Source organism: Arachis stenosperma, chromosome 9 (assembly GCF_014773155.1).
Source record: "Arachis stenosperma cultivar V10309 chromosome 9, arast.V10309.gnm1.PFL2, whole genome shotgun sequence".
Classification (NCBI taxonomy): domain Eukaryota; kingdom Viridiplantae; phylum Streptophyta; class Magnoliopsida; order Fabales; family Fabaceae; genus Arachis; species Arachis stenosperma.
Genome location: NC_080385.1, coordinates 130,363,523 through 130,386,126, shown reverse-complemented (window position 1 = coordinate 130,386,126; position 22,604 = coordinate 130,363,523). Strand labels below are relative to the sequence as shown.

The 22,604-nt window shown below is 41.0% G+C and overlaps 2 non-coding genes across 2 annotated transcripts; one reads left to right on the top strand and one right to left on the bottom strand.

Moving 5' to 3' along the window:
• Positions 1 to 14,048: 14,048 nt before the first annotated feature.
• LOC130952231 (small nucleolar RNA R71) lies at positions 14,049 to 14,156 on the bottom strand. The gene has a single exon (XR_009074412.1). It is a non-coding gene; the product is annotated as a small nucleolar RNA R71 (small nucleolar RNA).
• An 8,094-nt stretch (positions 14,157 to 22,250) lies between these two features.
• LOC130953898 (small nucleolar RNA R71) lies at positions 22,251 to 22,358 on the top strand. Its single transcript, XR_009076058.1, has one exon. It is a non-coding gene; the product is annotated as a small nucleolar RNA R71 (small nucleolar RNA).
• Positions 22,359 to 22,604: the final 246 nt, after the last annotated feature.

Here is a 22,604-nt window from a genome sequence, read left to right as displayed (position 1 = left end):
TTCCTATAGGAGTCTTGAATGCTGTTCTGTATGCCCACAGAGCATCATCCAAGCTCTTTGCCCAATCCTTTCTACGGGCAATAACAGTCCATTCCAGGATTCTTTTTAGCTCTCTATTAGAGACTTCAGCTTGCCCATTTGTCTGTGGATGATACGGAGTTGCTACTTTGTGGCTAATTCCATATTGGACCATAGCGGAGTACAGCTGTTTATTACAGAAGTGAGTGCCCCCATTACTGATTAGTACTCTGAGAACACCAAACCTGCTGAAGATGTGTTTCTGGAGGAATTTCAGCACGATCTTAGTATCATTATTGGGTGTGGCAATTGCTTCTACCCATTTAGATACATAGTCCACCGCCACCAGAATGTAAGTGTTTGAGTATGATGGTGGGAACGGACCCATGAAGTCAATACCCCATACATCAAACAATTCAATCTCTAAGATCCCTTGTTGAGGCATGGCGTACCCATGAGGCAAGTTACCAGCTCTTTGGCAACTGTCACAGTTATGCACAAACTCTCGGGCATCTCTATAGAGAGTTGGCCAGTAGAAGCCACATTGGAGGACCTTAGTGGCTGTTCGCTCACTTCCGAAATGTCCCCCATACTGTGATCCATGGCAATGCCATAGGATCTTTTGTGCTTCTTCTCTAGGTACACATCTGTGGATCATTCTGTCTGCACATCTCTTAAAGAGATATGGCTCATCCCATAGGTAGTACTTGGCATCAGAAATTAATTTTTTTCTTTGCACTCTGCTATACTCATGGGGTATGAACCTCACAGCTTTATAATTTGCAATGTCTGCAAACCATGGAGCCTCCTGAATGCAAAGAGTTGTTCATCTGGAAAGGTCTCAGAGATCTCAGTAGAAGGGAGGGATGCCCCAGCTACTGGTTCTATTCGGGACAGATGATTAGCTACTTGCTTCTCTGTCCCTTTTCTGTCTCTTATTTCTATGTCAAACTCTTGCAGAAGCAACCCCCACCTTATGAGCCTGGGTTTTGAATCCTGCTTTGTGAGTAAGTATTTAAGAGCAGCATGGTCAGTGTACACAATCACTTTTGACCCTACTAAATAGGATCTAAACTTGTCAATGGCATAAACCACTGCAAGTAACTCTTTCTCTGTTATTGTGTAATTCTTCTGTGCGTCATTTAGAACACGGCTAGCAAAATAAATAACGTGTAGAAGCTTGTTATGCCTCTGTCCCAACACTACACCAATGGCATGGTCACTGGCATCACACATTAGTTCAAATGGTAATGTCCAATCTGGTGCAGAGATGACTGGTGCTGTAACCAGCTTGGCTTTTAGGGTCTCAAACGCCTGCAGACACTCTGTGTCAAACACAAATGGCGTGTCAGCAGCTAGCAGGTTGCTTAGAGGTTTTGCAATTTTTGAAAAGTCCTTTATGAATCTTTTGTAAAATCCTGCATGCCCTAGAAAGCTTCTGATTGCCTTAACATTGGCAGGTAGTGGTTATTTTTCAATTACTTCTATCTTTGCTTGATCCACCTCTATTCCCTTGCCTGAAAGTTTGTGCCCAAGGACAATTCCTTCAGTCACCATAAAGAGACATTTCTCCCAGTTTAAGACCAGGTTAGTCTCTTGGCACCTTTTTAGGACAAGTGCTAGATGATTAAGACAGGAGCTGAATGAGTCTCCATATACTGAGAAGTCATCCATGAAGACTTCCAGGAACTTCTCTACCATATCAGAGAAGATGGATAGCATGCATCTCTAAAAGGTTGCAGGTACATTACACAGACCAAAAGGCATTCTTCTGTAGGCAAACACGCCAGAAGGGCAAGTGAATGTTGTTTTCTCTTGGTCCTGAGGATCTACTGCAATTTGGTTGTACCCTGAATAGCCATCCAAAAAGCAGTAATAATCATGACCAGCTAGTCTTTCTAATATTTAGTCTATGAATGGTAAAGGAAAATGATCCTTTCTGGTGGCTGTATTGAGCCTTCTGTAATCAATACACATACGCCACCCTGTAACTGTTCTTGTAGGAACCAGTTCATTCTTTTCATTATGAACCACTGTCATGCCTCCCTTCTTGGGGACAACTTGGACAGGGCTCACCCAGGGGCTATCAGAAATAGGATAAATAATCCCAGCCTCTAGTAATTTAGTGACCTCTTTCTGCACCACCTCCTTCATTGCTGGATTTAGCCGCCTTTGTGGTTGAACCACTGGTTTGGCATTATCCTCTAATAGGATCTTGTGCATGCATCTTGCTGGGCTAATGCCCTTAAGATCACTTATGGACCATCCAAGAGCTGTCTTGTGTGTCCTTAGCACTTGAATTAGTGCTTCCTCTTCCTGTGAATTTAAAGCACAGCTTATGATCACTGGAAAAGTGTCACCCTCTCCCAGAAATGCATACTTCAGGGATGGTGGTAGTGGTTTGAGCTCAAGTTTGGGAGGCTTATCCTCTTCCTGAGGAATTTTTTAAAAATTCTTTTATTTCCTCTGGTCCCTCCTGATCAGGCTGAACATCCTTGAAGATGTCTGATGAGCGGATAATTTGTACGCTTTTTGGCATTGTTTTTAGTATGTTTCTAGAAGGATTTAGTTAGTTTTTAGTATATTTTTATTAGTTTTTAGTTAAAATTCACTTTTCTGGACTTTACTATGAGTTTGTGTGTTTTTCTGTGATTTCAGGTATTTTCTGGCTGAAATTGAGGGATCTGAGCAAAAATCTGATCCAGAGACTCAAAAGGACTGCAGATGCTGTTGGATTCTGACCTCCCTGCACTCGAAGTGGATTTTCTGGAGCTACAGAAGCCCAATTGGCGCGCTCTCAACGTCGTTGGAAAGTAGACATCCTGGGCTTTCCAGCAATATATGATAGTCCATACTTTGCCCAAGATTTGATGGCCCAAACCGGCGTTCAAAGTCACCCTCAGAAATCCCAGCGTTAAACGCCGGAACTGGCACCTAAATGGGAGTTAAACGCCCAAACTGGCATAAAAGCTGGCGTTTAACTCCAAGAAGAGTCTCTACACGAAAAATGCTTCATTGCTCAGCCCAAGCACACACCAAGTGGGCCCGGAAGTGGATTTTTATGTCATTTACTCATCTCTGTACACCTTAGGCTACTAGTTTTCTATAAGTAGGACCTTTTACTATTGTATTAGACATCTTGAGATCTTTGTATCTTCTGATCACTGGGAGGCTGGCCTCACGGCCATGCCTAGACCTTGTTCTTATGTATTTTCAACGGTGGAGTTTCTACACACCATAGATTAAGGTGTGGAGCTCTGCTGTACCTCGAGTATTAATGCAATTACTATTGTTCTTCTATTCAATTCCGCTTGTTCTTGTTCCAAGATATCACCTGTTCTTCAACTTGATGAATGTGATGATCCGTGACACTCATCATCATTCTCACTTATGAACAAAGTGACTGACAACCACTCTTGTTCTACAAGCATCCGAGGCTTAGTGAATATCTCTTGGATTCCTGATACACGATGCATGGTTGATCGCCTGACAACTGAGTGCTCGCCTGACAAACGAGCCAGCCATTCCGTGAGATCAGAGTCTTCGTGGTATAGGCGAGAACTGATGGCGGCATTCAAGAGAATCCGGAAGGTCTAAACCTTGTCTGTGGTATTCTAAGTAGGATTCAATGATTGAATGACTGTAACGTGCTTCAAACTCCTAGCAGGCGGGGCGTTAGTGACAGACGCAAAAGAATCGATGGATTTTATTCCGGCCTGACCGAGAACCGACAGCTGATTAGCCATATGCTGTGACAGAGCATGGGAACATTTTCACTGAGAGGATGGGAGGTAGCCACTGACAATGGTGAAACCCTACATGAGCTTGCCATGGAAAGGAGTAAGAAGGATTGGATGAAGACTGTAGGAAAGCAGAGAGGCGGAAGGGAAGGCATCTTCATACGCTTATCTGAAGCTCTCACCAATGATATACATAAGTATCTCTATCTTTATCTTTATGCTTTATTCGTTTATCACTATACCCATTTGAGTCTGCCTGACTGAGATTTACAAGGTGACCATAGCTTGCTTCATACCAACAATCTCCGTGGGATCGACCCTTACTCACGTAAGGTATTACTTGGACGACCCAGTGCACTTGCTGGTTAGTTGTGCGAAGTTGTGTTTATGCCATGGTATTGAGCACCAAGTCTTTGGAGCCATTACTAGGGATTATTTGAGCTGTGAAAAGTATTGATCACAATTTCGTGCACCAATGTCCTCTAGCTCTGATTCTAGACTTTCAGTCTTATTGATCTCTTCCACCAAAGAGTCAATAATATCAGCGCTCATGCAGTCATTTGATGTGTCTGGATGCTGCATAGCTTTGACAGCATTCAACTTGAACTCATCTTCATTGACTCTCAGGGTTACTTCCCCTTTTTGTACATCAATAAGAGTTCGTCCAGTTGCTAGGAAAGGTCTTCCTAGGATGAGAGTTGCACTCTTGTGCTCCTTCATTTCCAGTACTACAAAGTCAGTTGGAAAGGCAAATGGTCCAACCTTGACAATCATGTCCTCAATTATGCCTGATGGATATTTAATGGAGCCATCAGCAAGTTGGAGACATATCCGGGTTGGTTTGAATTCTTCAGTCAACCCAAGCTTTCTGATAGTGGATGCAGGTATTAGATTGATACTTGCTCCAAGGTCACATAGGGCTGTCTTGGTACAAGCACCTTCTAATGTGCATGGTATCATAAAGCTTCCTGGATCTTGAAGCTTTTCAGGTAAGCTTTTCAGACTGACTACACTGCATTCTTCAGTGAGAAATACTTTTTCAGTTTCTCTCCAATCCTTCTTATGACTTAAGATCTCTTTTATGAACTTAGCATAAGAAGGTATTTGCTCAAGTGCCTCTGCAAACGGAATCTTTATTTCAAGAGTCCTTAGATAGTCTGCAAAGCGGGCAAATTGTTTATCCTGTTCCGCTTGGCGGAGTTTCTGAGGATAAGGCATCTTGGCTTTATATTCTTCAACCTTAGTTGTTGCAGGTTTATTCCCTACAGAGGTGGTTGGAGTGTTATTCAATGTCTTCCCACTCCTCAGTTGAACTGCTTGGCATTCTTCTGTTATCTGTTTAGATAACTGCTGTTTTGTCTGATTCAACTGTGATTCTATGTTTCTTGTTAGCAATTTTAGTTTCTTGGAGCATCTCTTTAAATTCTGCTAACTATTTTGTCATTAGGTGTAATTGCTGAATAAGCTCAACAATCTGTTCTTGAGGATTAGGATCAGTAGCTACTGCCATAGCTTCTTCTTTTGTAGAGGACTCATTGCTAGAGTACAAATGTTGATTTCTAGTAATAGTATCTATGAGTTCTTGAGCCTCTTCAATCGTTTTCCTCATGTGTATAGATCCACCAGCTGAGTGGTCTAAAGACATCTGAGCTTTTTCTGTAAGCCCATAGTAGAAGATGTCTAACTGTACCCACTCTGAAAACATTTCAGAGGGGTATTTCCTTAGCATACCTCTATACCTCTCCCAGGCATTATAAAGGGATTCATTATCCTCTTGTTTAAAGCCTTGGATGTCCAGCCTTAGCTGTGTCATCCTTTTTGGAGGGTAAAATTGATTCAGGAATTTGTCTGATAACTGTCTCCATGTTTTTATGCTTGCTGTGGGTTGGTTATTCAACCACCTCTTAACTTGATCTTTTACAGCAAATGGAAACAGTAACAATCTGTAGACATCCTGATCCAACTCTTTATCATGTACTGTGTCAGCAATTTGTAAGAACTGTGCCAGAAACTCAGTAGGTTCTTCCTGTGGAAGACCGGAATACTGGCAATTTTGCTGCACCAGGATAATGAGTTGAGGATTTAGGTCAAAGCTGCTTGCTTTAATGGGAGGTATACAGATGCTACTCCCATATGCAGCTGTATTGGGGTTAGCATATGACCCCAGAGTCCTTCTGGACTGCTCAATTCCACTTAGGTCCATGATGGAGAAAGGGAAATGATATGGATTCACAAGTAAAGTAAATTTTTTTTTTTAATTAGGAATGACCGAAAATAATAAAATAAAATAGAAAAGAAAATAAAATAAAATTTCGAAAACTAAAAGAAAATAAAATCAAAGCAAATTGAAAACTAGATTAATTAATTAAAAAGATTTTGGAATTAGCAATTAGAAAGATATGATTGAAAATTATTTTGAAAAAGATATGATTGAAAAGATATAATTTTGAAAATTAATGCAAAATTCCGAAGATTTAAAGGAAAACACAAAGAAGACACCAAACTTAGAAATTTTTAGAAAATCACACACAAATTTTCGAAAACCTAAAGGAAAACACAAAGAAGACACCAAATTTAGAATTTTTAAAGATCAAGAAAGGACTAAGAACATGCAAATTCGAAAAATTAAAGGAAAACAAAAGCATGCAATTGACACCAAACTTAAAATATGAAACTAAACTCAAATAAAAGACTCTAAACCAACAAAAAATAAAACAGTCCTAATCTAAGCAACAAGATAAACCGTCAGTTGTCCAAACTCGAACAATCCCCAGCAACGGCGCCAAAAACTTGGTGCACGAAATTGCAATCACACTTTTGCAATTCCGCACAACTAACCAGCAAGTGCACTGGGTCGTCCAAGTAATACCTTACGTGAGTAAGGGTCGATCCCACGGAGATTGTCGGCTTGAAGCAAGCTATGGTTATCTTGTAACTCTTAGTCAGGATATCAATAATTCTCAGGTTTAATTGTGAAAAGTAGAAGAACATGAAATAAATACTTGTTTTGCAGTAATGGAGAACAGGTTGAGGTTTTGGAGATGCTCTATCTTCTGAATCTCTGCTTTCCTACTGTCTTCTTCTTCATACACGCAAGGTTCCTTCCATGGCAAGCTGTATGTAGGATTTTACCGTTGTCAATGGCTACCTCCAATCCTCTCAGTGAAAATGTTCAACGCGCTCTGTCACAGCACAGCTATTCATCTGTCGGTTCTCGATCATGTCGGAATAGAATCCAATGATTCTTTTGCGTCTGTCACTAACGCCCCACAATCACGAGTTTAAAGCTCGTCACAGTCATTCAATCCCTGAATCCTACTCAGAATACCACAGACAAGGTTTAGACCTTCCGGATTCTCTTGAATGCCGCCATCAATTCTAGCTTATACCACGAAGATTCTGTTCAAGGAATCTACGAGATATCCACTCAATCTAAGGTAGAACGGAGGTGGCTGTCAGGCACACGTTCATAGGTGAGAATGATGATGAGTGTCACGGATTATCACATTCATCAAGTTTAGGAACAAGTGATATCTTAGAATAGAAGCAAGCGTGATTGAATGAAAAACAGTAGTAATTGCATTAATCCATCAAGACACAGCAGAGCTCCTCACCCCCAACCATGGGGTTTAGAGACTCATGCCGTAGAAGGTACAATGTGAAACGTGTAAAGTGTCATGAGGTCAAGATACACTGTCAAAAGGTCCTATTAATAGTGAACTAGTACCTAGGATATACAGAAATGAGTAAATGACGTAAAAATCCACTTCCGGGGTCCACTTGGTGTGTGCTTGGGCTGAGCATTGAAGCTTTCATGTGTAGAGACTTTTTCTGGAGTTAAACGCCAGCTATTGTGCCAGTTTGGGCGTTTAACTCCAATTTTTGTGCCAGTTCCGGCGTTAAACGCCGGGAATTCTAAAGCTGATTTGCAACGCCGGTTTGGGCCATCAAATCTCGAGCAAAGTATAGACTATTATACATTGCTAGAAAGCCCAGGATGTCTACTTTCCAACGCAATTGAGAGCACGCCGATTGGGCTTCTGTAACTCTAGAAAATCTACTTCGAGTGCAGGGAGGTCAGAATCCAACAGCATCTGCAGTCCTTTTTCAGCCTCTGAATCAGATTTTTGCTCAGGTCCCTCAATTTCAGTCAGAAATTACCTAAAATCACAGAAAAACACACAAACTCATAGTAAAGCCCAGAAAAGTGAATTTTAAATAAAAACTAATAAAAACATACTAACTAACTAAAATGTACTAAAAACATACTAAAAACAGTGCCAAAAAGCGTATAAATTATCCGCTCATCAGCCCCCATATGGGTTACCCCTAAATTATTCTCCACCTTTAGAAAATCCTAACGTGGGATATATTAGAGGCATGACTGCTACAAGGAATAACCTTTTGTATAATTCTGCACCTCCTCCTCCAAGTTACCCCCTAATGGGTATACCAACTAATTTACAATACTAATATGACAAATTACAATGCTTATCCATATTTAATAAATAACCCTCCATATTCAGGATCAATCTCTATGTCACAACCCACCTCCACAATGCCAAATGTCCATTTGACATATTGCATAGGGGCAGCAAGATTCCCAGTAGGGAGAACACATGCTTCTATCTTCCCAAAAATGTTGAGACAAACAATACAAGAAAAAATATTGAGTACCGTCGGATTTAGCATCGTAGAGTAGTGGAAGAGTTATCGTCAGATTTACCGACAATAATGGCATTGAATTTGTTAGGTTAAGTAATTACCAGCGAATTTACGTTTCCGACAGTAAATTCGCCAAAAATATTTGGAGGGAAATAAAAAATAAATTGGCACTTTAGGGTCGGATTTACCATAAAAAAGATTTGATGGTAAACCCACTTAGTGAGACGCTGTGTTTCGGTGACCCACAATGGTTTACCGTCGGAAAAATCTAATGGTAACTGGGCCATAAATTCAAAGCACGAACCCTCTTCCATTCGAATTTTACTTTCTCTCTCTAACCCTCTCGCCTCTCTCTCTCTCTCTCTTTACCCCTCTGCCCCTTCTCTCTCTAGCCCTCTCGCGTTCCTTGTCGCTGCCGGCCACCTTAAGCCGCCGCCTCTCCCTTTTGTTTCTTCCCTTCTCTCTCTAACCCACTCTAGCTCGGCCCCTATCACAGAGCCCCTGTTCCTGGCTCGTTCCGGCTAGCTTCCAACTCCGACGACCATTTGTTTGCCACTTCTTGCACCAGCGACATCATAGTGCCACTGCAACTCCTTTCATCATCTTCGTTTCGTTCTATTTCGGCAACCCAGGTTACTACTCTGTTTTTAATTTTTATTTCTGTTCATTTTAGTTTCATTAATCTGATTTTTAGTTAGTTAGTTAGAATTAATTTTCTGTTTGTGGATTTTAAGTGGTTAGAATAGGTTAGATTAGGATAGTAGGTTCTGAATTATTGAAAAATATTTGGATTATTTGGATTATGCTTTTGGCGCGGAATTTAAATCCCATAAACTAACCGAAAAGTGCATCGAATTGTACCAAGTAATAACTCAGGTGAGTGAGGGTCGATCCCACGAGAATTGATGGACCAAGCAACAATTCTTGAGTGATTTACTTAGTCAGACAGACAGAAAAGAGTGTTTTGGGGTTCAAATGCATTAAACCGTAAAGCAGGAGAACTAAGAAAGCAATACACGGATTGTGAAGATTGTATGAGAGAACAGTTAAGGTTTCAGAGTTGTTTAGTTTCCAGATTTCTATTTCTTACCAACTATTTTAATCATGCAAGATTCAATTCATGGCGAACTGTAATTGACTAAACACTAATTCCTTAGTAATTTAGTCTCCTCTAACCTAGTCAACCACCAATTCCTTGGTTACTTAATTTCGATTAGAGGCTCAAGTCCAATTCTAGTTTATTAGCCACAAAAACTCTAATTACTCAAATATAAGAGAATTATATTTCACGTATCCCGTTAAGTCCAAGCAATTATTGTTAAGGAGGAATTACTTTCAAGCTTTTTTCCAAGTAAATACTTTTCCAAGATTTAATAAGAACTCAAGTAGAAAAAGGGTTATCTTACAATATACCCCAATTTCTAAGATGAAGAACGAAAGCAAATCCATGAAATTGAAATCATTAAATTAATGAAAATAGAATGGCAATAGTATTAATCCATAGAATAAATAGAGTCCCTAACTTTAATTGGGGAGGTTTAGTTGCTCATGACTCAGAGAAAAACTAGGGTTCCGAAATATGTGAAAACTAGAATGAGGTAAAGAAAGAAAAATCTAGCCCGAAGGGCTAAATCTTTTCCCTTTTATTTCTACCCTAATTTAATTTGAAAATAAAATAAAATAATAATTTCTAAACCTAAAAGATTGTGTTTTGAAATAATAATAATCATAAAAAAGAAAAATAAAATAATTATTTACTAAATCTTTAGCCATGAAGTCCTTCTTTATGATCTAAATCCACGCTACTGGCGCTAAACGCTAGTTTTGGCGTTTAGTGCCCTTGAGGCAGAGGGGTTTCTGTCTTTTTGGTGCTAACCGCTAGGCTTGCATTTAGCGTTGAGGCACGAATTACGATGTCTCCCGCGCTAAATGCCAACAGTGGCGTTTAGCGCCAGCTCAACAGAGAATTTGTACGTCGTATGAGGCGTCTGGCTCCAAACGCCCAGTAGTGCCGTTTAGCGCCAGCTTGGCAGCAATGAACTTCTTCCTTTTTCTTCTACACGAATGATGAGCGGATAATTTATACGCTTTTTGGCATTATTTTTAGTATGTTTTCAGTATGTTTTAGATAGTTTTTAGTATATTTTTATTAGTTTTTAGTTAAAATTCACTTTTCTGGACTTTACTATGAGTTTGTGTGTTTTTCTGTGATTTCAGGTATTTTCTGGCTGAAATTGAGGGACCTGAGCAAAAATCTGATTCAGAGACTGAAAAGGACTGCAGATGCTGTTGGATTCTGACCTCCCTGCACTCGAAGTGGATTTTCTGGAGCTATAGAAGCCCAATTGGCGCGCTCTCAACGGCGTTGGAAAGTAGACATCCTGGGCTTTCCAGCAATATATGATAGTCCATACTTTGCCCAAGATTTGATGGCCCAAACCGGCGTTCAAAGTCACCTTCAGAATTCCCAGCGTTAAACGCTGGAACTGGCACCAAAGTGGGAGTTAAACGCCCAAACTGGCATAAAAGCTGGCGTTTAACTCCAAGAAGAGTCTCTACACGAAAATGCTTCAATGCTCAGCCCAAACACACACCAAGTGGGCCCGGAAGAGGATTTTTATGTCTTTTACTCATCTTTGTAATTCTTAAGCTACTAGTTCCCTATAAATAGGACCTTTTACTATTGTATTTTCATCTTTTGATCACTTTAGATCTCTAGATCATCTTTTGATCATGTTTTTATGATTGAACCCTCTTTGGGAGGCTGGCCTCACGGCCATGCCTAGACCTTGTTCTTATGTATTTTCAACGGTGGAGTTTCTACACACCATAGATTAAGGTGTGGAGCTCTGCCGTACCTCGAGTATTAATGCAATTACTATTGTTCTTCTATTCGATTCAGCTTGTTCTTGTTCCAATATATCACTTGTTCTTCAACTTGATGAATGTGATGATCCGTGACACTCATCATCATTCTCACCTATGAACGTGTGACTGACAACCACCTCCGTTCTACCTTAGATTGGGTGAATATCTCTTGGATTCCTGATACACGACGCATGGCTGATCGCCTGACAACCGAGCGCTCGCCTGACAACCGAGCCAGCCATTCCGTGAGATCAGAGTCTTCGTGGTATAGGCTAGAACTGATGGCGGCATTCAAGAGAATCCGGAAGGTCTAAACCTTGTGTGTGGTATTCTGAGTAGGATTCAATGATTGAATGACTGTGACGTGCTTCAAACTCGCGATTGTGGGGCGTCAGTGACAGACGCAAAAGAATCACTGGATTCTATTCCGACATGATCGAGAACCGACAGCTGGATAGCCGTGCCGTGACAGGGTGCGTTGAACATTTCCACTGAGAGGATGGGAGGTAGCCACTGACAACGGTGAAACCCTTGCATAAGCTTGCCATGGAAAGGAGTAAGAAGGATTGGATGAAGATAGTAGGAAAGCAGAGAGACGGAAGGGACAAAGCATCTCCATTCGCTTATCTGAAATTCTCATCAATGAAATACATAAGTATCTCTATCCTTATCTTTATGTTTTATTCATATATCACCCATAACCATTTGAGTCTGCCTGACTAAGATTTACAAGGTGACCATAGCTTGCTTCATACCAACAATCTCCGTTGGATCGATCCTTACTCGCGTAAGGTTTATTACTTGGACGACCCAGTGCACTTGCTGGTTAGTTGTGCGAAGTTGTGTTTATGCCATGGTATTGAGCACCAAGTCTTTGGGGCCATTACTAGGGATTATTTGAGTTGTGAAAAGTAGTGATCACAATTTCGCGCTATCAAGTTTTTGGCGCCGTTGCCGGGGATTGTTTCGGGTATGGACAACTGACGGTTCATCTTGTTGCTTAGATTAGGTATTTTTCAGAGTTCTTAAGAATGAATCCTAGTGTTTCAAGGTGATGATCTTATCATCACCAAAGCTGATTGATTCTCATCAATTTAGCTCTTGAATGCAATGTCCTGCTGAAGCTTGGCTATCCATGTCTAATTCCTTTAAACTAAAGCTTTAGACTAACATTGCATGATTCCTGGAATTCTCATTAAGAATTTTGATACCTTTATTTTCTTTTCCACTTAATTTTTGAAAAAATCCAAAAAAATTACAAAATCATAAAAAAACCAAAAATATGTTATGTTTCTTATTGAGACACTAGTCTCATTTTAAGTTTGGTGTCTTGCATTCATTGTTTATATGATCTTGGTTCTATTTTCAAGTCAATAGTACAGGGAACTGAAGATTCAGTACATGCAGCAGAGGAACTACACAGAAAAAGCTGGGCGTTCAAAACGCCCAGTGAAGAAGGACAGACTGGCGTTTAAACGCCAGCCAGGGTGCCTGGTTGGGCGTTTAACGCCCAAAAAGGTAGAGCATTGGGCGTTAAACGCCAGAATGTGCACCATTCTGGGCGTTTAACGCCTGGATGGCACAAGAGGGAAGATTCTGTTTTTAATGCAAATTTTTTTCAAGTTTTCAAAGTTTTTCAAAATCAAATCTTTTTCAAATCATATCTTTTCAATCAAATCTTTTTCAAAATCAATTTCTTTCCTTTTTCAAAAATACTTGCTATCAATTAATGATTTGATTCAACATTTCAAGTATGTTGCCTTTTCTGTTGAGAAAGGTTTAATGTTTGAATCATATCTTTTCTTGTTAGGCAAGTCATTAATTTTTAAAATCAAATCTTTTTAAAATTGTTTTTCAAATCATATCTTTTTCAAAATAGTTTTCAATCATATCTTTTTGATTTCTAACTTCAAAATCTTTTTCAAAAAAACACTTGATTTCTTTCCCACTTTTAGTTTTCGAAAATTATCAATCAATTTTTCAGAATGTTTTTTTTAGAAATATCTTACTTAATTTTCGAAAAACTCTTCTTCTCTTCTCACATCCTTCTATTTTTGGAGTATTACTCCTCCTCAATGCACATTTCGAACTCTATCTCACTAAGTTCGAATTCTTCTACCTCTTTCTTCTATTTTTCTGTTCCTCTGACACCTCAAGGAATCTCTATACTGTGACATAGAGGATTCCATATTTTCTTGTTCTCTTCTCTTTCATATGAGCAGGAGCAAAGACAAAGGCATTCTTGTTGAGGCTGATCCTGAACCTGAAAGGACCTTGAAGCGAAAGCTAAGAGAAGCTAAGGCACAACTCTCTGTAGAGGACCTAACAGAACTCTTCAAAGAAGAAGAACCCATGGCAGCCGAAAATAACAACAATGCCAACAATGCAAGGAAGGTGCTGGGTGACTTTACTGCACCTACTCCCGACTTCTATGGGAGAAGCATCTCTATCCCTGCCATTGGAGCAAACAACTTTGAGCTTAAGCCTCAATTAGTTTCTCTAATGCAACAGAATTGCAAGTTCCATGGACTTCCATTGGAAGATCCTTATCAGTTTTTAGCTGAATTCTTGCAAATCTGTGACACTGTCAAGACTAATGGGGTTGACCCTGAGGTCTACAGACTTATGCTATTCCCTTTTGCTGTAAGAGACAGAGCTAGGACATGGTTGGACTCACAACCTAAAGAAAGCCTGAACTCTTGGGAAAAGCTAGTCAATGCCTTCTTGGCAAAGTTCTTTCCACCTCAAAAATTGAGTATGCTTAGAGTGGAAGTCCAAACCTTCAGACAGAAGGAAGGTGAATCCCTCTATGAAGCTTGGGAAAGATACAAACAATTGATCAGAAAATGTCCTTCTGACATGCTTTCTGAATGGAGCATCATAGGTATTTTCTATGATGGTCTCTCTGAACTGTCCAAGATGTCTTTGGATAGCTCTGCTGGAGGATCTCTTCATCTGAAGAAGACGCCTATAGAAGCTCAAGAGCTCATTGAAATGGTTGCAAATAACCAATTCATGTACACTTCTGAAAGGAACCTGTGAACAATGGGACAAGTCAGAAGAAAGGGGTTCTTGAGATTGATACTCTGAATGCCATACTGGCTAAGAACAAGATATTGACTCAGCAAGTCAATTTGATTTCTCAAAGTCTGTCTGGAATGCAAAATGCACCAAACAGTACTAAGGATGCTTCATCTGAAGAAGAAGCTTATGATCCTGAGAACCCTTCAATGGAAGAGGTGAATTACATGGGAGAACCCTATGGAAACACCTATAATTCTTCATGGAGAAATCATCCAAATTTCTCATGGAAGGATCAACAGAGACCTCAACAAGGTTTCAACAATAATAATGGTGGAAGGAACAGGTTTAGCAATGGCAAGCCTTTTCCATCATCTTCTCAGCAACAGACAGAGAATTCTAAGCAGAGCCACTCTGACTTAGCAACCATGGTCTCTGATCTAATCAAAACCACTCAAAGTTTCATGACTGAAACAAGGTCCTCCATTAGAAATTTGGAGGCACAAGTGGGACAGCTGAGCAAGAAAATTACTGAACTCCCTCCTAGTACTCTTCCAAGCAATACAGAAGAAAATCCAAAAGGAGAGTGCAAGACCATCAACATGGCCGAATTTGGAGAGGAAAGAGAGGCAGTGAACGCCACTGAGGAAGACCTCAATGGGCGTCCACTGGCCTCCAATGAGTTCCCTAATAAGGAACCATGGGAATCTGAGGATCACACTGAGACCATAGAGATTCTATTTGATTTACTTCTGCCATTTATGAGCTCTGATGAGTATTCTTCCTCTGAAGAGGATGAGTATGTCACTGAAGAGCAAGTTGCTAAATACCTTGGAGCAATCATGAAGCTAAATGACAAGTTATTTGGTAATGAGACTTGGGAGAAGGAACCTCCTTTGCTCACCAAAGAACTGGATGACTTGTCTAGGCAGAAATTACCTCAAAAGAAACAAGATCCTGGGAAGTTTTCAATACCTTGTACCATAGGCACCATGACCTTCAAGAAGGCTCTGTGTGACTTAGGGTCAAGTGTAAACCTCATGCCTCTCTCTGTAATGGAGAAGCTAGGGATCTTTGAGGTGCAAGCTGCAAGAATCTCATTAGAGATGGCAGACAATTCTAAGAAACAAGCTTATGGACTTGTAGAGGATGTTCTGGTAAAAGTTGAAGACCATTACATCCCTACTAATTTCATAGTCCTAGAGACTGGGAAGTGCATGGATGAATCCATCATCCTTGGCAGACTCTTCCTAGCCACAGCAAAGGCTGTGATTGATGTTGATAGAGGTGAACTGATCATTCAAGTGAATGAAGAATCCTTTGTGTTTAAGGCTCAAGGATATCCCTCTGTCATCATGGAGAGGAAGCATGAAGAGCTTCTCTCAAAACAGAGCCAAACAGAGCCCCTACAGTCAAACTCTAAGTTTGGTATTGGGAGGCCACAACCAAATTCTAAGTTTGGTGTTGAACCCCCACATTCAAACTCTAAGTTTGGTGTTGGAAGGTTACAACATTGCTCTGAGCATTTGTGAGGCTCCATGAGAGCCCACTGTCAAGCTACTGACATTAAAGAAGCGCTTGTTGGGAGGTGGTGTGCGAAATTGTGATCACTACTTTTCACAACTCAAATAATCCCTAGTAATGGCCCAAAAAGTTGGTGCTCAATACCATGGCATAAACACAACTTTGCACAACTAACCAACAAGTGCACTGGGTCGTCCAAGTAATAAACCTTACGCGAGTAAGGATCGATCCCACGGAGATTGTTGGTATGAAGCAAGCTATGGTCACCTTGTAAATCTTAGTCAGGCAGACTCAAATGGGTATAGATGATATATGAATAAAACATAAAGATAAAGATAGAGATACTTATGTATATCATTGGTGAGAGCTTCAGATAAGCGTATGAAGATGCTTGTCCCTTCCGTCTCTCTGCTTTCCTACTGTCTTCATCCAATCCTTCTTACTCCTTTCCATGGCAAGCTTATGCAAGGGTTTCACCGTTGTCAGTGGCTACCTCCCATCCTCTCAGTGAAAATGTTCAACGCACCCTGTCACGGCACGGCTATCCATCTGTCGGTTCTCGATCAGGCCGGAATAGAATCCAGTAATTCTTTTGCGTCTGTCACTAACGCCCCGCCCTCAAGAGTTTGAAGCACGTCACAGTCATTCAATCATTGAATCCTACTCAGAATACCACAGACAAGGTTAGACCTTCTGGATTTTCTTGAATGCCGCCATCAGTTCTTGCCTATACCACGAAGACTCTGATCTCACGGAATGGCTGGCTCGTTTGTCAGGCGAGCACTCGGTTGTCAGGCGATCAACCATGCATCGTGTATCAGGAATCCAAGAGATATTCACCTAATCTAAGGTAGAACGGAGGTGGTTGTCAGTCACACGTTCATAGGTGAGAATGATGATGAGTGTCACGGATCATCACATTCATCAAGTTGAAGAACAAGTGATATCTTGGACAAAGAACAAGCGGAATTGAATAGAAGAACAATAGTAATTGCATTAATACTCGAGGTACAGCAGAGCTCCACACCTTAATCTATGGTGTGTAGAAACTCCACCGTTGAAAATACATAAGAACAAGGTCTAGGCATGGCCGAATGGCCAGCCTCCCAAAGTGATCAAAAGATTCAAAGATCTCAAGATGTCAAATACAATAGTAAAAAGTCCTATATATAGAGAACTAGTAGCCTAAGGATTACAAAGATGAGTAAATGACATAAAAATCCACTTTCGGGCCCACTTGGTGTGTGCTTGGGCTGAGCAATGAAGCATTTTTCGTGTAGAGACTCTTCTTGGAGTTAAACGCCAGCTTTTATGCCAGTTTGGGCGTTTAACTCCCATTTTGGTGCCAGTTCCGGCGTTTAACGCTGGGAAATCTGAAGGTGACTTTAAACGCCAGTTTAGGCCATCAAATCTTGGTAAAGTATGGACTATCATATATTGCTGGAAAGCCCAGGATGTCTACTTTCCAACGCCATTGAGAGCGTGCCAATTGGGCTTCTGTAGCTCCAGAAAATCTACTTCGAGTGTAGGGAGGTCATAATCCAACAACATCTACAGTCCTTTTCAGTCTCTGAATCAGATTTTTGCTCAGGTCCCTCAATTTCAGCCAGAAAATACCTGAAATCACAGAAAAACACACAAACTCATAGTAAAGTCCAGAAAAGTGAATTTTAACTAAAAACTAATAAAAATATACTAAGAACTCAACTAAAACTACTAAAAATATACTAAAAACAATGCCAAAAAGCGTACAAATTATCCGCTCATCAGGAGGCAACCCAATGTTATATTTTATCTATTTTCTTTTGCTATTTTATGTTTTCTATAGGTTGATGATCATGAGAAGTCACAAAATCAATTGAAAAAGCAAAAACAAAATGAAAAACAGGAAGAAAAATAGCACACCCTGGAGGAAGAACCTACTGGCATTTAAAGGCCAGTAAGGCTAGCAGATGGGCGTTTAACGCCCAGTCTGGCACCATTCTGGGCGTTTAACGCCAGAAAGGGGCACCAGACTGGCGTTAAACGCCAGAAAAGGGCAAGCACTTGGATTCTTGAACACAGCTACTTCATGAGTCTTGGCCGTGGCCCAAAGCACTCTGTCTTCCAGTATTACCACCGGATACATTCATGCCACAGACACAAAATTGGGTGAACCTTTTCAGATTGTGACTCAGCTTTGCTAGAGTCCCCAACTAGAGGTGTCCAGGGTTCTTAAGCACACTCTTTTTTTGTCTTGGATCACAACTTTATTTCTTTCTTTTTTTCTTTCTTTTTCGTTTTTTTTCGCTTGCTTCCTTTTTTTTGTTTTTTTGTTTTTTTTTATATTCACTGCTTTTTCTTGCTTCAAGAATCATTTTTATGATTTTTCAGATCCTCAGTAACATGTCTCCTTTTTCATCATTCTTTCAAGAGCCAACATTCATGAACCACAAATTCAAAAGACATATGCACTGTTTAAGCATACATTCAGAAAACAAAAGTGTTGCCACCACATCAAAATAATTAAACTGTTATAAAATTCAAAATTCATGCAATTCTTATCTTTTTCAATTAAGAACAGTGTTTATTTAAGAAAGGTGATGGATTCATAGGACATTCATAACTTTAAGGCATAGACACTAAGACACTAATGATCATAAGACACAAACATAGATAAACATAAGCACTAAAATTCGAAAAACAAGAAAATAAAGAACAAGGAGATTAAAGAACGGGTCCACCTTAGTGATGGCGGCTTGTTCTTCCTCTTGAAGGTCTTATGGAGTGCTTGAGCTCCCCAATGTCTCTTCCTTGTCTTTGTTGCTCCTCTCTCATGATTCTTTGATCTTCTCTAATTTCATGGAGGAGAATGGAGTGTTCTTGGTGCTCCACCCTTAGTTGTCCCATGTTGGAACTCAATTCTGCTAGGGAGGTGTTCAGTTGCTCCCAATAATCTTGTGGAGGAAAGTGCATCCCTTGAGGCATCTCAGGGATCTCATGATGAGAGGGGTCCCTTGTTTGCTCCATCCTTTTCTTGGTGATGGGATTGTCCTCATCAATGAGGATGTCTCCTTCTATGTCAACCCCAACTGAATAACAGAGGTGACAAATGAGATGAGGAAAGGCTAACCTTGCTAAGGTAGAGGACTTATCCGCCACCTTATAGAGTTCTTGGGCTATAACCTCATGAACTTCCACTTCTTCTCCAATCATGATGCTATGGATCATGATAGTCCGGTCTAGAGTAACTTCGGACCGGTTGCTAGTGGGAATGATTGAGCGTTGGATAAACTCCAACCATCCTCTAGCCACGGGTTTGAGGTCATGCCTTCTCAATTGAACCGGCTTCCCTCTTGAATCTCTCTTCCATTGGGCGCCCTCTTCACAAATGTCAGTGAGGACTTGGTCCAACCTTTGATCAAAGTTGACCCTTCTTGTGTAAGGATGTTCATCTCCGTGCATTATAGGCAAGTTGAATGCCAACCTTACATTTTCCGGACTAAAATCCAAGTATTTCCCCCGAACCATAGTAAGCCAATTCTTTGGATCCGGGTTCACACTTTGATCATGGTTCTTGGTGATCCATGCATTGGCATAGAACTCTTGAACCATTAAGATTCCGACTTGTTGAATGGGGTTGGTGAGAACTTCCCAACCTCTTCTTCGGATCTCATGTCGGATCTCCGGGTATTCACTCTTTTTGAGTGAAAAAGGGACCTCGGGGATCACCTTCTTCAAGGCCACAACTTCATAGAAGTGGTCTTGATGCACCCTTGAGATGAATCTCTCCATCTCCTATGACTCGGAGGTGGAAGCTTTTGCCTTCCCTTTCCTCTTTCTAGAGGTTTCTCCGGCCTTAGATGCCATAAATGGTTATGGAAAAACAAAAAGCAATGCTTTTACCACACCAAACTTAAAAGGCTTGCTCGTCCTCGAGCAAAAGAAGAAAGAAGAGAGTAGAAGAAGAAGACATGAGGAAGAAGGGAGTGGCTTTGTGTTCGGCCAAAGAGGGTGAGAAGTGGTGTTTAGGTTGTGTGAAAATGAAGGGGTGAAGAAGGGTTTATATAGGAGAGGGGGGGCTCATGGTTCGGTCATGTATGGGTGGGTTTGGGAGAGAAAGTGGTTTGAATTTGAAGGGTGAGGTAGGTGGGGTTTTATGAAGGATGGATGTGAGTGGTGAAGAGAAAGATGGGATTTGATAGGTGAAGGGTTTTTGGGGAAGAGGTGTTGAGGTGATTGGTGAATGGGTGAAGAAGAGAGAGAGTGGTGGGGTTGGTGGGGATCCTGTGGGGTCCACAGATCCTGAGGTGTCAAGGAAAAGTCATCCCTGCACCAAATGGCATGCAAAATCACGTTTTGAGCCAATTCTGGCGTTAAACGCCGGGCTGGTGCCCATTTCTGGCGTTTAACGCCAGGTTCTTGCCCTTTCCAGGCGTTTAACGCCAGTCTGGTGCCCCTTTCTGGCTTTAAACGCCCAGAATGGTGCCAGACTGGGCGTTAAACGCCCACCTGCTAGCCTTACTGGCGTTTAAACGCCAGTAGGTTCTTCCTCCAGGGTGTGCTGTTTTTCTTCCTGTTTTTCATTCTGTTTTTGCTTTTTCAATTGATTTTGTGACTTCTTATGATCATCAACCTACAAAAAACATAAAATAACAAAGGAAAATAGATAAAATATAACATTGGGTTGCCTCCCAACAAGCGCTTCTTTAATGTCAGTAGCTTGACAGAGGGCTCTCATGGAGCCTCACAGATACCCAGAGCAATGTTGGAACCTCCCAACACCAAACTTAGAGTTTGAATGTGGGGGTTCAACACCAAACTTAGAGTTTGGTTGTGGCCTCCCAACACCAAACTTAGAGTTTGACTGTGGGGGCTCTGTTTGACTCTGTTTTGAGAGAAGCTCTTCATGCTTCCTCTCCATGGTGACAGAGGGACATCCTTGATCCTTAAACACAAAGGATTCTTCACTCACTTGAATGATCAGTTCACCTCCATCAACATCAATCACAGCCTTTGCTGTGGCTAGGAAGGGTCTGCCAAGGATGATGGTTTCATCCATGCATTTCCCAGTCTCTAGGACTATGAAATCAGTAGGGATGTAATGGTCTTCAACTTTTACCAGAACATCCTCTACAAGTCCATAAGCTTGTTTTCTTGAGTTGTCTGCCATCTCTAATGAGATTCTTGCAGCTTGGACCTCAAAGATCCCTAGCTTCTCCATTACAGAGAGAGGCATGAGGTTTACACTTGACCCTAAGTCACACAGAGCCTTCTTGAAGGTCATGGTGCCTATGGTACATGGTATTGAAAACTTCCCAGGATCTTGTCTCTTTTGGGGTAATTTCTGCCTAGACAAGTCATCCAGTTCTTTGGTGAGCAAAGGAGGTTCATCCTCCCAAGTCTCATTTCCAAATAACTTGTCATTTAGCTTCATGATTGCTCCAAGGTATTTAGCAACTTGCTCTTCAGTGACATACTCATCCTCTTCAGAGGAAGAATACTCATCAGAGCTCATGAAAGGCAGAAGTAAGTCCAATGGAATCTCTATGGTCTCATTTTGAGCCTCAGATTCCCATGGTTCCTCATTGGGGAACTCAGTGGAGGTCAGTGCACGCCCATTGAGGTCTTCCTCAGTGGCGTTCACTTCCTCTCCTTCCTCTCCAAATTCGGCCATGTTGATGGCCTGCACTCTCCTTTTGGATTTTCTTCTGTATTGCTTGGAAGAGTACTTGGAGGGAGTTCAGTAACTTTCTTGCTCAGCTGTCCCACTTGTGCCTCCAAATTCCTAATGGAGGACCTTGTTTCAGTCATGAAACTTTGAGTGGTCTTGATTAGATCAGAGACCATGGTTGCTAAGTCAGAGGGGTTCTGCTTAGAATTCTCTGTCTGTTGCTGAGAAGATGATGGAAAAGGCTTGCCATTGCTAAACCTGTTTCTTCCACCATTATTGTTGTTGAAACCTTGTTGAAGTCTCTCTTGATTCTTCCATGAGAAATTTGGATGATTTCCCCATGAAGAATTATAGGTGTTTCCATAGGGTTCTCCTAGGTAATTCACCTCTTCCATTGAAGGGTTCTCAGGATCATAAGCTTCTTCTTCAGATGAAGCATCCTTAGTACTGCTTGGTGCATTTTGCATTCCAGACAGACTTTGAGAAATCAAATTGACTTGTTGAGTCAATATTTTATTCTGAGCTAATATGGCATTCAGAGTATCAATCTCAAGAAATCCTTTCTTCTGATTAGTCCCATTGTTCACAGGATTCCTTTCAGAAGTGTACATGAATTGGTTATTTGCAACCATTTCAATTAGCTCTTGAGCTTCTGTAGGCGTCTTCTTCAGATGAAGAGATCCTCCAGCAGAGCTATCCAAAGACATCTTGGGTAGTTCAGAGAGACCATCATAGAAAATACCTATGATGCTCCATTCAGAAAGCATGTCAGAAGGACATTTTCTGATCAATTGTTTGTATCTTTCCCAAGCTTCATAGAGGGATTCTCCATCCTTCTGTCTGAAGGTTTGGACTTCCACTCTAAGCTTACTCAATTTTTGAGGTGGAAAGAACTTTGCCAAGAAGGCATTGACTAGCTTTTCCCATGAGTCCAGGCTTTCTTTAGGTTGTGAGTCCAACCATGTCCTAGCTCTGTCTCTTACAGCAAAAGGGAATAGCATAAGTCTGTAGACCTCAGGGTCAACCCCATTAGTCTTGACAGTGTCACAGATTTGCAAGAATTCAGCTAAGAACTGATGAGGATCTTCCAATGGAAGTCCATGGAACTTGCAATT